This window comes from Dromiciops gliroides, chromosome 3, assembly GCF_019393635.1.
Source record: "Dromiciops gliroides isolate mDroGli1 chromosome 3, mDroGli1.pri, whole genome shotgun sequence".
NCBI classification, from domain to species: Eukaryota; Metazoa; Chordata; class Mammalia; order Microbiotheria; family Microbiotheriidae; genus Dromiciops; species Dromiciops gliroides.
In genome coordinates this window covers 444,972,753-444,988,061 of record NC_057863.1, presented here as the reverse complement: position 1 = coordinate 444,988,061, position 15,309 = coordinate 444,972,753, and the positions used below count along the sequence as shown (strand labels likewise).

General features: G+C 36.4%; 1 protein-coding gene across 1 annotated transcript in view; it reads left to right on the top strand.

Annotated features, from left to right (window-relative positions):
• PHOSPHO2 (phosphatase, orphan 2) overlaps positions 1 to 10,529 on the top strand; it is a 29,084-nt gene extending 18,555 nt beyond the window's left edge. Inside the window, exon 5 of the transcript XR_006355769.1 lies at positions 10,116 to 10,529. The gene's annotated coding sequence lies outside the window, so the exon portion shown is untranslated. The remainder of the gene's footprint in view (positions 1 to 10,115) is intronic.
• The last annotated feature ends 4,780 nt before the right edge of the window (positions 10,530 to 15,309 follow it).

Sequence of the window (15,309 nt, the reverse complement as noted above, 5' to 3'; positions counted from 1 at the left end):
TACTGTCATTTCGTTGAGTTGCTCATTGGGAGGACCTCATGGCAAACTTAAGGGATGACATGAACAAGTCACACAAGATGGGTATGTGTATGTATAAGGTTACAGTCTCCATTAGTAGAGGGGACATCTAAATAAGATTGCAGATCCATTTGAGTTTTTAAATTATCCTATTGGCTCATACTGATTTTGTAGCCCACTAAGATGCCAAGGTACTGTTCACATGAAGTATTGTTTAACCTTATATTCTCTCCTAGTTTCCTGAATGCTGGCTGCTCCTACAACCTGTGGGTGTACTCCAACACAACCCTGGATTCTTCTATTTCCTCTATACTTGTCTCACTTGATCTCAATAACTCCCTTATTTCAGTTATCTCTACACACACGATTCTCACATCTGCATAGCTAGCCCTTGTCTATATCACCAACTGCCTAGTACACATTTTGAATGGAATGTCCTAGAAATATATCCAAAAATATGACTAAAACTACTTATTTCCTTCTACCTAAAAGCAACCCCCCTCTGAAATTACCATCAAAATCCCAACTATATTTACAGTCACCCAGGTGTGTAACCTGTGTCATCCTTGACTTCTCACTCACCTTCTACCTCATATATACAGTCATTTGCCAATTCTTGACCCTTAAACTTTTACCACATCATGTACATCTCTTCACTCATCACCTTTTGACTATTGCAGTAGCCTCCTGATTGGTTGTCTCGTCTAAAGTGTCTCTCCCCTCTGCAGTTTATCCTCCACAAAGTTGCAAAAGTAATTTTCCTTAAGTATGCCTGACCATGTATCACCTTCCCACTTGATAAACTCTGATGGCTCCCTGTTATCTCTAAAACAAACACAAAGCCCTCTGTTGAGCATTGAAAGCATTTCACCACCCTGTCCCTAACTTTCCATGCACGATTCTTACACATTATTCTTTTTCATGAATTCTGTGGTCCAGCAGTATTGGCCTACCTACTTTTTTCCAAACGTGATGCTCAATCTCCCATTATTGTGCCTTTGTTGTTTTCCATGCCTGGAAGGCTACTTTTCACCTCACTTCTTGGAATCACTAGTTTTCTTCAAGGTTTGGTTTAAGCATCTCATTCTTCCTTTCCCAGTCTAGCCAGCTATTACTTCCCTTTCAAATTTGCCTTGTATCTACTTTGTATATATTGTGTATACATGTCCACCTAATTTGAACATAAGTGTTTTGAGGCACAGTTTAATTTGTATTTTTATCCCTAGAACTTATTACAGTGCCTGGCACATAGTAAGCAACTTAATAAATACTGTCGCTTGATTGGTTGTACAGTTGGCTTTTTGAAGTTAAGTGCAGGAGATGTTTATCTCTACTAAATTTAATTTTATTAGCTTCAGACCACTGTTTAAAAACTGTGATGTAATGAAAAGAGCTTCAATCTAGGAATCAGGAGACCTAAGTCCAAGTTCTGACTGATGATAATTAGGTGTGTTTTCTCTGGGATTCAATTTCCTCGTTCACAAAATGAATTAAACCTACGATTTTGAATTGGAAGGGATATTAAGGATCATCATCTTTTTTTTTTTTCTTCAGGGCAATGGGAGTTAAGTAACTTGCCTAGGGTCACACAGCTAGTAAGTGTCAAGTGTCTGAGGCCGGATTTGAACTCAGGTACTCCTGAATCCAGGGCCGATGCTTTATTCACTGTGCCACCTAGCTGCCCCTAACTACCTTCATTTTTAACATTGAAGAAACAAGCCCTGAGAGTTACAGGGACTTGCCCAAAGTTGTACATAGAAGTGAGTAAGTAACATGCAGTGCTAATAAACAATATTTTTTAATACCATTAAATTGATTTTCCAATTTTAAAAAGTTCTTTATTCTTTAAAAAGAATTTATTGAGTTTAAACATCAAAAAAGAGCATTTACATTCAGAGCATTCAGCAGATGAAAAGAGGATTGCATATGAAACCATGAATCTCCATTTCATTCCACTTCACGTTTTTGAAAAGTGTGTCATAAATTCCATGTATTACTTTCTTGTGCTGCCTTCTAAACGTCTTTCTGTTCCATGCACTCTTAGAAATGTTACGGTGGCTCTTCTAGGGGACAACACTATTACTAATCCTTTTTCCCTCCCATCACCTCCTCTCCCACAGTTAAAAACTAAGATAAAAGGGAAAAAAAAACAGCCACCCTATCATGAATAAGCAAAAATCAATCAAAATTCACATAGTGGTGATGTACAAAAATGTGTCTTTGTTCACCTTGAGTCCAATATCTTTCTGTCAGAAAGTAGATTATGTGATTCATCATGCATCTTCTGATCATTCCATTGACTAGAGTTCATAAATCCTTCAAATTTGGTGGGTTTATTTTTTTTCAATGTTGCTGTTGTAGAAATTGTTCTATTTTTTTTTCTTGCGGGGAAATGAGGATTAAGTGATTTGCCCAGGGTCACACAGCTAGTAAGTGTCAAGTGTCTTGAGGCTGAATTTGAACTCAGACCTAGCTGCCCGAAATTGTTCTATTTCTGCTTCACTCTGAAATAGTTCATAATACCTAGGTTCTCTAAAATAATCTCTTGTAATTATTCAATTATTATTCATGTATCACAATTTTTTCAGCTATTCCCCAACTGGTGTCCAACCTCTTAGGTTCTATTTCTTTTCTTTTTCTCCTCCTTTTTGTCCCCACTTGAGGATCAGAAAATTTGTTTTGCTTGTGTATATTCGCCCCCTATTATTATCCTCCCTTTTAGTCCCTCTCCTCCATCCCTGATAGTTTCTCTATTAAATTTAATGTATTTTGACACTAAACTTCTCTGCATATGTTCAACTCTCTTCTGGTTCTTTGAATATTTGAGCTGTTTTCATTTCTGATTTATGTTTCTTATGATTTTTTGAAATATAGTGTCCTAGCTTTTTCTTTTCTCAGAATCGCAGAAAATGAAATGATTCTTAAATTATTTCTCAACCTATTTTCCAAGTCACTTGTTTTTGGCACCAGATATTTTATGTTTCTATTTTTTCAATGTTTTTATTCTAATATTTCATACTATCTTGTGGAGTCAGTGGTAAGTGGCCACTTTACAGTAGGCAAAAAAAAGACTACTTTTTGTCTATTTGGATGGACTAATGGACATTCCTCGTGACAGCATGGCTGTCAAGGGAGAAAAACTACCTACCCCAATTTTCATGTTGTAGTTTTGTAGAAAACAAAGAATTGTAAAATGTTTATATTGAAAGATTGGAGACAGTAAGACAAGTTGCCTTACAAAGTAAGTTTTCCAAAATCACCTTTAAAACATTGAAAATTTTTAAAAAATCAATCCTAATCAGCCTCCTGGGCTCAAGTCTTTCCCTGATCCTATTCATCCTCCACATAGCTCCCAAAGAAACTTAATTCTGACCAGGCCACTCCTCTGAATACAGTGAATTACAATATACCATGTTTCAGTTATTGCCTCAGCAAGAACAGTGGTTAGTTTTATGGACACAAAACAGGCATTTTACAAAACAAAGGCATCTCAAAAGATCATTTCAGTCCCAATGATGTATTCTTGAAATATACTTGGCTAATCTAGAAGTTATTTTGATTATAATACTTTATATTTGAGTGGCATTTTTTACCTTTTTAAAAAATACTGTATGACCCCATACATCCTCACAACTACACTATTAAATGAAATTGTGAATTTCTACTAATCTATTTTAGTGTGTATTAAGTTTAGCACAATATTAACAAAACTGCCTTGCTTCTGTGTCCCCTTCTAAGTTTTCTTCTGTTCAATTCTCTGTATCTTTTCTTTCATAGATTCAAATTTTTGTTATATTTTATATCACACTAATCTCTCCCTCTTCCCCCCTCCCCTTTCCTCCATCTCCCTCCTTTCTGTCTCTCTCTGTCTCTCCCTCTCTGTCACTCTCTCTTACTCTTACTCTCTTACACAACTCCTCTGAATCAGATGAGTAAAAGCAAAATAGAGGAATACATTGGCTTTGTAACAACTGCCTTCTGAAGAGAATTGGGTGACTATTTCAATTTTATAGATGAAAGAATTGGGGTGCAGCAGTCAAGTAACTAAGTTCCTCAATGAATGAGAGTTTTATTAAGTATTATGGACCATGCACTAGACTAGGCACACAAAGATAAAAACAAAACTTCCTGCCTTCAATAAACTAATATATCAGTGAAAACATAGAAGTGGAGCACCTCCCCTTGAGTCTGTCAATTGAATCCCTAGAGGACAAGTGTTAACCTCAGATTCTTGAGGTAAACCTGTAGGTCTGTATTTCCAACACCACAGCTTACAAGCCATCACTAGAATGCTTCTCATGAACAATTAGATTGTAGGTAGACTCAATTAGCTCTTTTTTTTTTTTTTTTTAGGCAATGGGGGTTAAGTGACTTGCCCACGGTCACACAGCTAGTAAGTGTCAAGTGTCTGAGGTCGGATTTGAACTCAGGTACTCCTGAATCCAGGGCCGGTGCTTTAACCACTGCGCCATCTAGCTGCCCCGACTCAATTAGCTCTTAACAGTGGTGTTTTCTTAAATGGGATAGGAAAAGCTAGGTACAAAAAATCCATTACCCTGGAGTGCATTATCCCACAAACATGGAGAGGACACCAACTCAAAGTATCATGGTTATAAGCAAACTCCCTTGTTGCCAAGGCATTGCCTCTGTAGAATTTTAATCAAATTCAACACTGGAAATAGCATCTCTGCTGGGCAAGTTGAAGGTATCTCTGCTGGACAGATTCTCAGGTGAACTTGATCCTTCAAGGATACAACATTCCCACTGAGAGGCTGAACTGGTCTCCCTGGTCTTGTTAGCTCATTGATGGGACTCTGTATTCATGCTGTAATCTTTGACAGGAGTGCTGATTGGCTCTTTCAGAAAGAACAGACACCTTTAGCCTAAGACTTGCAAAAGCCCTGCAGTTCTGCACCCTTAGGGCTTCAGGGCTGAGGCTTGTTATTTACCAGACAGGAGTTGGGAGGGCAGAAATTTGACATTTCCTTTTGACAACTTCATGGTTCAAGGCTGAGCCCCCTCAATAAGAGACCTTACTCTAACTTATGGTGGCCATCCATCACATTTCTCAAATCTTTATCTATGTGGGCTAGATTATAACTAGAAAATGGCCATTTGCCCAGTAGTCCCCAAACAGCTTTGGGATTCAGTTCCCTAGTTTTAAAAAATGTTTTTAAATAAAGTTTTATTTTCAAATGAAGATCTGCCTTCTCTCCCTCCCATCCTGCCCTCCCTTACATTGAGAAAGTCAGAAAAACAAAATTTATGTTACAGACATGTATGGTTAATCCAAACAAATTCTCACATTGGCCATGCCCCCCAAAAGTCTCAGTGTACTGTAAGTCTATCAGCTCTCTAGAAGGTGAGTAGCTTGTTTCATCTTGAATCCTCTGGAAATTTGGTTGATTCATATTGCTTTCCAGAATGGCTGGGCCAGTTGATAGTTCTACCAACAGCTCTACCTTAATGTATTTGACTTGGCATAGCCCATTCAGTATCTGTTATTTTCTTTTTTTGGTCAACTTTTCCAACCTGATGGGTGTGAGATGGAACCTCAAAGTTCTTTTCTCTAACTGTTAGTAATTTACAGCATTTTTTCATATGGCTATTGATAGCTTGGCTTTCTTCAGAAAATTGCCTGTTCATATCGACCATATCTCCTTTGGGGAATGGCTTTTATTCTTATAAATTTGCATCGATTCCCTATATAGCTTAGAAATGAGGACCTTAGCAAAGAAACTTGTAAAGCTTTTTAAAAATACCCATTTCCTATTATAATTTTAACTGCATTGGTTTTGTCAAGTGTTTATGTATAAACTTTAATTTTATATTATAAAATTGTTTATTTTACCTTCTGTGATCTAAATTTCTTGTTTAGTCATGAATGCTTTCCTTATCCATAAACCTGAGAATTTCTTCCTTGGTCTTCTAATTTGTTTATGATGGAACCCTTTATGTCTAAGTCATATACCCATTTGGAGATTAAATTGATGTATGGTGTGAGATATTAGTCTATTCATAGTTTCTCTGAGGCTGTTTTCTAGTTTTCCTAATAGTTTTTTTTTTAAATAGTGAGTTCTTGCCCCAATAGCTGGGATTTGGTTATTTATCAAATACTAGGCTACTGTATTTATTTGCTTCTATATATTTTGCACCTAATCTGTTCCACTGATAAACTTCTCTATTTCTTAATCAGTACCAAATTGTTTGATGATTAATGCTTTGTAGTATAGTTTGAGACCTGGTCACTTACTTCCTACTTTTTTCTATTAATTTCCTTAATACTCATGACTTTTTGATCCTCCAGATAAATTTTGCTATTATTTTTCCAACTCTACAAAGTAACCATGTGGTAATTTGATTCACATGGCACTAAGTAAATTAATTTACAGAGTATTGTCATTTTAATTATATTGGCTCAGCTTAACATATCCCCAATTATTTCGTTCTGTATTTGTATAGAGTGTTTTGGGGGCAGCTAGGTGGCACAGTGGATAGAGCACCAGCCCTGGAGTGAGGAGTACCTGAGTTCAAATCCAGCCTCGGACACTTAACACTTACTAGCTGTGTGACCCTGGGCAAGTCACTTAACCCCATTTGCCTCACTAAAAAAAAAAGAAAGGAAGAAAGAAAAAAGAGTGTTTTGTAGTCATGTTCATGTAGTTCCTGTGTGTCTTAGCAGGTAGACTCCCAAGTATTTTATATTTTCTGTAGTAATTTTAATGGGAATATCTTTTCTTGCTGGATATGGTAACAATGTATAGACATGCTGATTTTATTTTATATTCTATAACTTTGCTGAAATTGTTAGTTTTTTAATTGACTATCCAGAGTTCTCCAAGTAAACCATCATATATTCTTCAAAAAGCAATGATTTTGTTTCCTTTTTTACTTCTCCATGTTCAATTTTTTTCTTTTCTTAGTGCTGTAGCTAGCATTTCTAGCACTATATTGGTGATAATGGATATCCTTGCTTTACCTTTTTGTTTTGTTTTGTGTTTGCAGGGCAATGAGGGTTAAGTGACTTGCCCAGGGTCATACAGCTAGGAAATGTCAAGTGTCTGAGGCCGGATTTGAATTCAGGTCCTCCTGAATCCAGGGCCAGTGCTTTATCCATTGTGCCACCTAGCTGTCCCCTTGCTTTACCTTTAATCTTACTGGAAAGACCTCTAGTTTTTCCCCATTACAGATAATACTGGCTCTTAGTTTTAGGAAAACACTACTTATAAAGAAAAGAGCTTTGGTATCATATGTTACCAAAAAGGGGGTTTTGCACCTATTGATATAAGCATGTGCTTTTTGTTGTTCTTGTCATTAATATAGTCAATTATGTTTATGGTTTTTACAATACTGAACTGATTCTACATTCCTGACATACATCCAATCTTTGTGATATGTTGCTGCAGTATTATTGCTAATGTTTTATTTAAAAATTTTGCATCAATATTAGGATTGTTGATCTAGAGTTTTCTTTCTCGATTTTGACTTAGGTATGAAGACCACTGAGAAAATAAAATTGATATTGTCTTCAATTTTGTATTGATTTTCTTCTACATCACTATTTTTTTTCTTGTGCATATGATTTATTGTAACTGTTTGCCTTTGCTGTTACATTACATCTAGAGGTCACTTTATTCAACAACAACAAAAATCCACATCATTGAAACTTGGCTTCAAACCAAACCCCACACAGCACTTAATGACACTGCTCCAGAAAATGAGGGAGGGAGGCAGGCAGGTGTTTGGGGCATTACTGCTTTCTACATCACTATTAACATTTTGTATAATTGCCCAAGTAATTTCTTTGTTTCTGTGTAAAGTTTAGAAGTTCATAGGTTCAGAAGTTCAGTCTTCCTCTTTGAGTTAAGCTTAAAAGTTGTATTCCTATACATCACTTTAGTTAAAAGAAACCCATTATCTCTATACCACTAGCTGTCCTTGATCAATTAGACATACCATTTGTTATTCTTTCAGGAAGACTAAATAAATTAGAATATCCTAGTGACAACATGGAGTTGCTAGCCCCACGCTCCTGATTTCAAATCAATCATATTGCTCCCCTGTGCCTCCGATGCTTTTGACTTTATAATAACCAATCATATTGTTTTGCCCAGCGATGATGCTACAGGATTTTTAACCAGTCATATTGTTTTCTCCATCTATAATGCTACCTTCTTTTTTTTGGATGCTCCTCCTTTTTGGACAAAATACTCTGTCAACCCTCATTCACGGTCATTTGGCTTGCTGAGGAGCTAGACCCCTTTTATTGGTTACTGCTAGTAACACTCCTATGGGCTTCTCTCAAGTTGAAAGTTTCAGTAGACTGCTGCTAGACTCGGCCACCACTGAATATAGGAAAGCTCTATAGGTGCATAGTGACAGAGCTGCTGATTCCCCTTTGGTCTGGGATTCTTATGCTGGTTATTCTGTTTCAAGCTTCAGACTGGGCAGGAGTCTGGAACTTAGATGCTGATCTTCTCCTGGTGTCAGAACCACACAGTTATTCTTCTGAACTTATTCTTCTCTCAATACATATCCTACTTCTCAGGACAGCTACTAATCCTACAACACTGCTTCTAGGTGTATGTCCCCTTCCTCAAGAACTTGTATTTGTGACACAGACATGGATAGTGAATGTTAGAGCTGCCATTTGACAACTGTCCTCATATCTAGCACAAGGTTGGAGTGTCTTGTTGAGTCTGGAACCTCATGTCATCCAGGTGCACAACATTGATTATCTTTCAGTTTCTGTGCCCTGAAATAATACTAGTGGATGCAGTCCTGGCAAGATCCTATCTCCAGGGTCCACAGACCTTTCTGTCTATATCCCTCACCTGAAGGCTAGAAATATACTTCACTTTGATTTTCTTGTATTTCCCAGTCAGGACTGAATGATACCTTTTCTAGATCTTTGTGAGGGAGTTGTGTTGGGGAGTTTGCTATACTTCTTCCTGTTGGGGCAGCTAGATGGCACAGTGGGTAGAGCATTAGCCTTGAAGTTGGGATACTAGCTGTGTGACCCTGGACAAGTCACTTAACCCCATTTGCCTTTAAAAAAACATCCCTGACCATCTCCAGTCATTCTGGGGTGTGTGTGTGTATTTATATCTTGCCCCTGGACCCAGATGGCTCTTGAGGAGAGAGTGAGGTTGGTGACCTTGCACAGCCCTTCCTCACTTAAATCCAATTCACTTCAAGTTATGACATACCCTGATGTCATGGTCCTCTTCTAGAATGGACAGGGGCAGCTAGGTGGTGCAGTGGATAAAGCACCAGCCCTGAATTCAGGAGGACCTGAGTTCAAATCCGGCCTCAGACACTTAACACTTACTAGCTGTGGGACCCTGGGCAAGTCACTTAACCCCAATTGCCTCACAAAAAAAAATTTACTGGCCTTGTCATATGCCAATGAACTATTCAAAGCTTTGCATCATTTACCAAGTGTAAAATGTTCCATTCATACTTCTATACTAAGTGCAAATGCAGTCTCAGTGAGACACATCCTCCTTATACTTCATTGGCTCTGACAATCATCTTCAAATTTTCTGAAGTCAAAAAGGGGTACTCTCTTGGTTCTCTTACCAGACTTTAAGGTGGAGTGGGAAGGAAGGGTGCAGACATAAGGGACTAGATTGCTATACCCCTTCTGGGAACATTGGTAGAGTTGATTTAGTAGAGGGGAGGTAGGTGCAGAAAGAAAAGGATATACTTACAGGACTACTGAGGAGGAAGAAGTGAAATCAAGTATGCCTTAGGCTATCTTGAAAGAGTTTCAGGAAAGGCAATAACTTGTCAGGAGAATGGGAACCAGTGGTAAAGACATGCCTCCCTCATTCTGGTGCACTTTGCTTTATTGCATTCTTTACAAATGGAAGGTTTGTGGAAACCCTGTGTCAAGTGAGTCTATTGGCACCAATTTTCTAACCCCAATTGCCTCACTGTGGTCATGTGGTCATGTCGTGTTTCAATCACATTTTGGTAATTCTTGAAATATTTAAAACTTTTTAAAAAAACCCTTTTTTCATTATTATATCTTTTATGGTGATCTGTGATCAATGATCTTTGATGTTACTATTGTAATTGTTTTGGAATTCCAGGAACCAAGCCCATATAAGACAGCAAACTTCACTGATAAATGTGTGTATTCTGACTTCTACCAACCAGCCCTCTTCTTGGGCCTCCATGTTCGAGTAAAGGGAAGAGCCAATCAATGTGGCAAACTTCCTTGTCTTGTTTTAGGAAATTGCCTGAGCCACCCCAGCCTTCAGCAACTACCACCTGTTCAGTTAGCAGCCATTGGCATAGAAGCAAGACCCTCCATCAGCAAAAAGATTCTGACCCACTGAAGGCTCAGATGATGGTTAGCATTTTTTAGTAGTAAAATATTTTTAAATTAAAGCATGTACATTTTTTAGACATGGTATTATTGCCCACTTACTGGACTACAGTATAGTGTGAACATAACTTTTTTGTTTATTTGTTTTGGTTTTTTGTTTGTTTTTTTTAGTGAGGCAGTTGGGGTTAAGTGACTTGCCCAGGGTCACACAGCTAGTAAGTGTTAAGTGTCTGAGGCCGGATTTGAACTCAGGTACTCCTGACTCCAGGGCCAGTGCTCTATCCACTGCGCCACCTAGCTGCCCCTGAGGCCGAATTTGAACTCAGGTACTCCTGACTCCAGGGCCAGTGCTCTATCCACTGTACCACCTAGCTGCCCCTGAACATAACTTTTATATACACTGGGAAACCAAAAAATTCATCTGACTTGCTTTATTGCAATATTTGTTTTATTGCAGTGGTCTAGGACAAAGCTTCTTAAACCGTGGGTCACAAGCCCATATGAGGTCATGTAATTAAATCTGGGCAGGGAGTCAAGAAAAATTTGGCAGTAAATGATTTGTATACCTACTTTATATACCTAATATACATGGGGTCACATAAAAATTTCTCAGATGAAAAGGGGCCACAAATGGAAAAAGTTTAAGAAACCCTTGTGTAGAATAGAACCCATGGGGCCAGGTAGGTAGAGCAGTGGATAAAGCACCAGCCCTGGATTCAGGAGGACCTGAGTTCAAATTTGACCTCAGATACTTGACACTTACTAGCTGTGTGACCCTGGGCAAGTCACTTAACCCTCATTGCCCCCACCAAAAAAAAAGAACAGAACCCACAATATTGCCACGGTACTCCTATATTCTGGTGAGTATAAAACCAGCTCTCCAAAAGAAGAAAAAAGAAATCAACACACTTTTAAATTTAATCTGTGTTATTAACATTTTCTACATTACCTTGCTAAGTCTTGATCATCAATGAAACAATAAAGCAAGCCTTGATTTCTTATCATTTGCTCCATTTGAGGTGTAGATGTTCACAATTGAAATTTAATTTTCACAATGAAAATTTAACAATCAGCTATCATAAGTTGATTTGAACTGGCCTTAGCACACCCCTCCTGAGAACTGGATAGAAGTTCCTCCAGGCCATGTTGTCTGGTATCTAGGCACTTAGTTAAGGGGCTATGGCGGTAGACAAGAAGAGTCAAGTGTTTGCTGACTTAAGGGTGATCTCTGTATCCCTTAAGCATAGCCTCAGATTCTTCATCTATTTTTAATTTATCTTGGGGAATGGAACGAAATATAGGCCATATTTGGAAAGTAAATTGGAGCTAGTCTCTAGAGAATCATCCAGCTACAGCTGTAACATCTTGACCTAGACCCTTGTAAAAATATAGCCCAATAACTGTGACCATCCTGTTGTCTGTATTTTTAGGTAGTTAACATAGCACCACAATCTTTAGGGAAAGATGAAGTGATATTCTGGACTAGAAGTTAGATTCATCCTAGTTGTTTGTGTTACTACATAGTGATGTCTGTGTGGTGATGGTTCCCATGGAAACAATAATAACATCATTTCCCAACATAAGAAATGCCTAGAAACTTCAATGATTTATGGAAAACTTGTATTTTATTTCCTAATCTTGCTTGGCTAAAAGCTATTGTGCCTTTTCTGTTTATATAAAAGAAACAAATTAATAAGTGTAGCTAGATTATTAGTGAAAGTATTTTGATGTTTGGAGTTTTGAAGTAGGCTTTCTATTTTACTAAGTCTCTTTAAGTTATTTTTGAATATTACAATAAATCCTTGCTAAGGACTTCATTGAACTATGAAAATATTTTCTCTAAGGGCATAATTTTTAGAACCACTTTAGACTCCTTTTTCTAGGATACCTATAGGAATTGAAATGTCTCTGTACCTGGAATAGGGTAGCTATAATAGGAAATGGAACCAATGGAAAATAAATTGGAATAGAGTAAGATAATTCCAGAATAAGTATTATGAAACCATTAAATTGGATGAAATAATCTTGTATATAAAGCATTTTCATATACCTTCATTCTTTGTGGGCCAGAATTTATAGTTTTAGTATTTTTTAAATGATTATTACCCAGGCGATACAGAAAACTTAAATATGCAAAAGCACTTAATTTTGTGAAGCTCTTAATTTTTCATAGATCATTTAGGAAGAGAACTTAATGGCTCCTGAATAGTGTATTTAATAATTAATAGACATTTTAATGTATATAAGTATATGTGAGACATACCAATAGCAGAATTAATAGCTTACATACTTATATATCACATACATACATGTACATCTTTAAGTATTACAAAGCATTCTCACAATAACTGTAAAATCTATAGTTCATATGAATTAATTGATATATAAAAGGTATGCACAGAGATACAGGTCAGGAATAGTTTGAATTTTCATGGTAGAAAATAAGGGTCAGTATATAATTGAGTCAGAGATCACCAAACATGGCTAATAAAAAGCTGGCCAAAGTTAACTCAAGAACTTGTACAAATATTCATGAAATAAATAAATCTTTGTATGAATAAAGTTGTTACTATGCAATGTTTATGAGAATAAAGTGTTTCCTTTCGTGTACCTAAACAACCAACAAAAATATTTGGAATTAAGCTAAATACAGTTGCTACAGTAATAGAAATGAATAATCAATGTAAAATTGGGGTTCAAAAAGTCATATTTCTACCAAATTCTACACTTAGTCTTTGGCTTAAAAGTTAATTTAATTAAAAAAAAGAAAAGAACTGTGGAGTATAGATGCTGAATGAACCATACTATTTCTTTTGTTTTTGGTGCTGTTGTTTTTTTTTTTCTATTTTGAGATTTTTCATCATTGCTCTGATTTTTTTCTCTTATAACAGGACTAATGCAGAAATAGGATTAATGTTATTATGTGTATATATGTATATGTATATAGATATAACCTATATCAGATTACCTGCTGTCTAGGGGAGGGGGGAGGGAGGGGAGGGAGGGAGAAAAATCTGAAATTGTAAAGCTTGTATAAACAAAAGTTGAGAACTATCTTTACATGTAATGGAAAAAATAAAATACCTTATATGAAAAAAAAAAGTTAATTTAACTATTGTTGTATTAAGTTTTACCTCTGTTTCAGCAGGACCAGTGTTCTTATCCACTATGCCATAGTCAAATCACAGAATTCCTCAAATTAGAAAAGAACTAAGCAATCATGTGGCATAACCTGTATCTGACATAGGAAACCCACATTCTTGACATGTGATCATGTATCCTCCATTTTAAAGTCTTTAGTGAAGGTAGTACTCACTTTCTCCCTAAAACAGCTCTTTTAGATACTCTTAGCTCTAATTGCTAATAAATTTTTCCTGACATTTAATTAAAATCTTCCTCACTAGAACTTTTACCCTTGCTCCTAGTCCTGCCATATGGGTCCAAGTACAAGTTTAATATCTCTTCCAAAAATTTTTTGGTTTATTAATGTATTTTACCTTTATATCACAATAATTTTTCTACCCACCCATAGCAGATTAAGCCCTCTCTTGTGACAAAGTAAATTGATCCCATATAGATATCTTATTTGATGATGCATGCAATATTGAGTCCTAAGAGTCCCTCTCCCTTGCTTCCATGAGGGAAGAGGGATGTTTCTTTATCTCATCTCAAAAAAAATAAAAAAAACTTCATTAGTTTTTTCATTACTCAGAATTCAACTTTCTTTTGGTGCTTACACTAGTTATTGTGTATATCATCCTCTTGGTTCTCATTTTCCTTTGTATCAATTCATATAACTCTTCCCATTTTTCTTTAATTCCTCATATTCTTCATTTCTCACCACATAGTAATTGTTTATTACATTCATACACCATAATTTTAAAGCCATTATCCAATTAATGTACACCTGTTTTGTTTCTAGTTCTTTACTACCACAAAAAAAATGCTGCTATGAATACTTGGGTTTTTGCTTCTGTATTTGCCTTTCTGGGTTATATGTCCAGTCATGTGATTACTGGATGTAAGAGTATGAACAGTTTAATAATTTTTCTTACATAGTTTTAAATTGTTTTCCAGGATGAACTCTAGTCTATTTTTCACATAGCCTAAATTTCCCTCTGTATCTTTCCCATTTCCCTCTTCCAGATAGACATCCCTTATAGCAAAGAATTTTGATTAATATTTTTCCTTTTTTTGGAATTTTGATTAATATTTGACCTTTATATATGTATATATATTATTTTCCCAATTAAAGTAAAAGTAAAGTAAAGATATTTTTGAGTTCCAGATTTTTCTCCTACCTTCCCTTCCTTCACCTCTTCTAAGAACAGCAAGCAATTTGATATAGGTTATACATTACAATCATGTTAAACATATCTCCACATTAGTCATATTTTAAGAGAAGAATCAGAACAAAAGGAAAAAATGTAAGAATAAACAAGAACAATAACAAAAAAGTGACAACAAAAGTGAAAATAGTATGTTTCAATCTGCATTCAGACTCCATAGTTCTTTTTCTGAATGTGGAGAGCATTTTCTACCATCAGTCTTTTGGCATTGTCTTGGAGTATTGCATTGCTGAGGGGCAGCTAGGTGACCCAGTGGATGAAGCACCAGCCCTGGATTCAGGAGGCCCTGAGTTCAAATCTGGCCTTGGACACTTGACACTTACTGGCTGTGTGACCCTGGGCAAGTCACTTAATCCCCATTGCCCCGCAAAAAAAGAAAAGAAAAGAAAAGAAATATTGCATTGCTGAGAAGAGCTAAGTCTATCATAGTTGATCATCACACAATGTTATTGATACTATGTACAGTGTTCTCTTGGTGATATTCATTTCACTCATTATCAATGCCTAAAAGTCTTTCCAGGTTTTTCTGAAATCCATCTGCTCATCATTTCTTATAGCACAATAGTATTCCATTATATTCATATACCACAAGCTGGTTAGTCATTC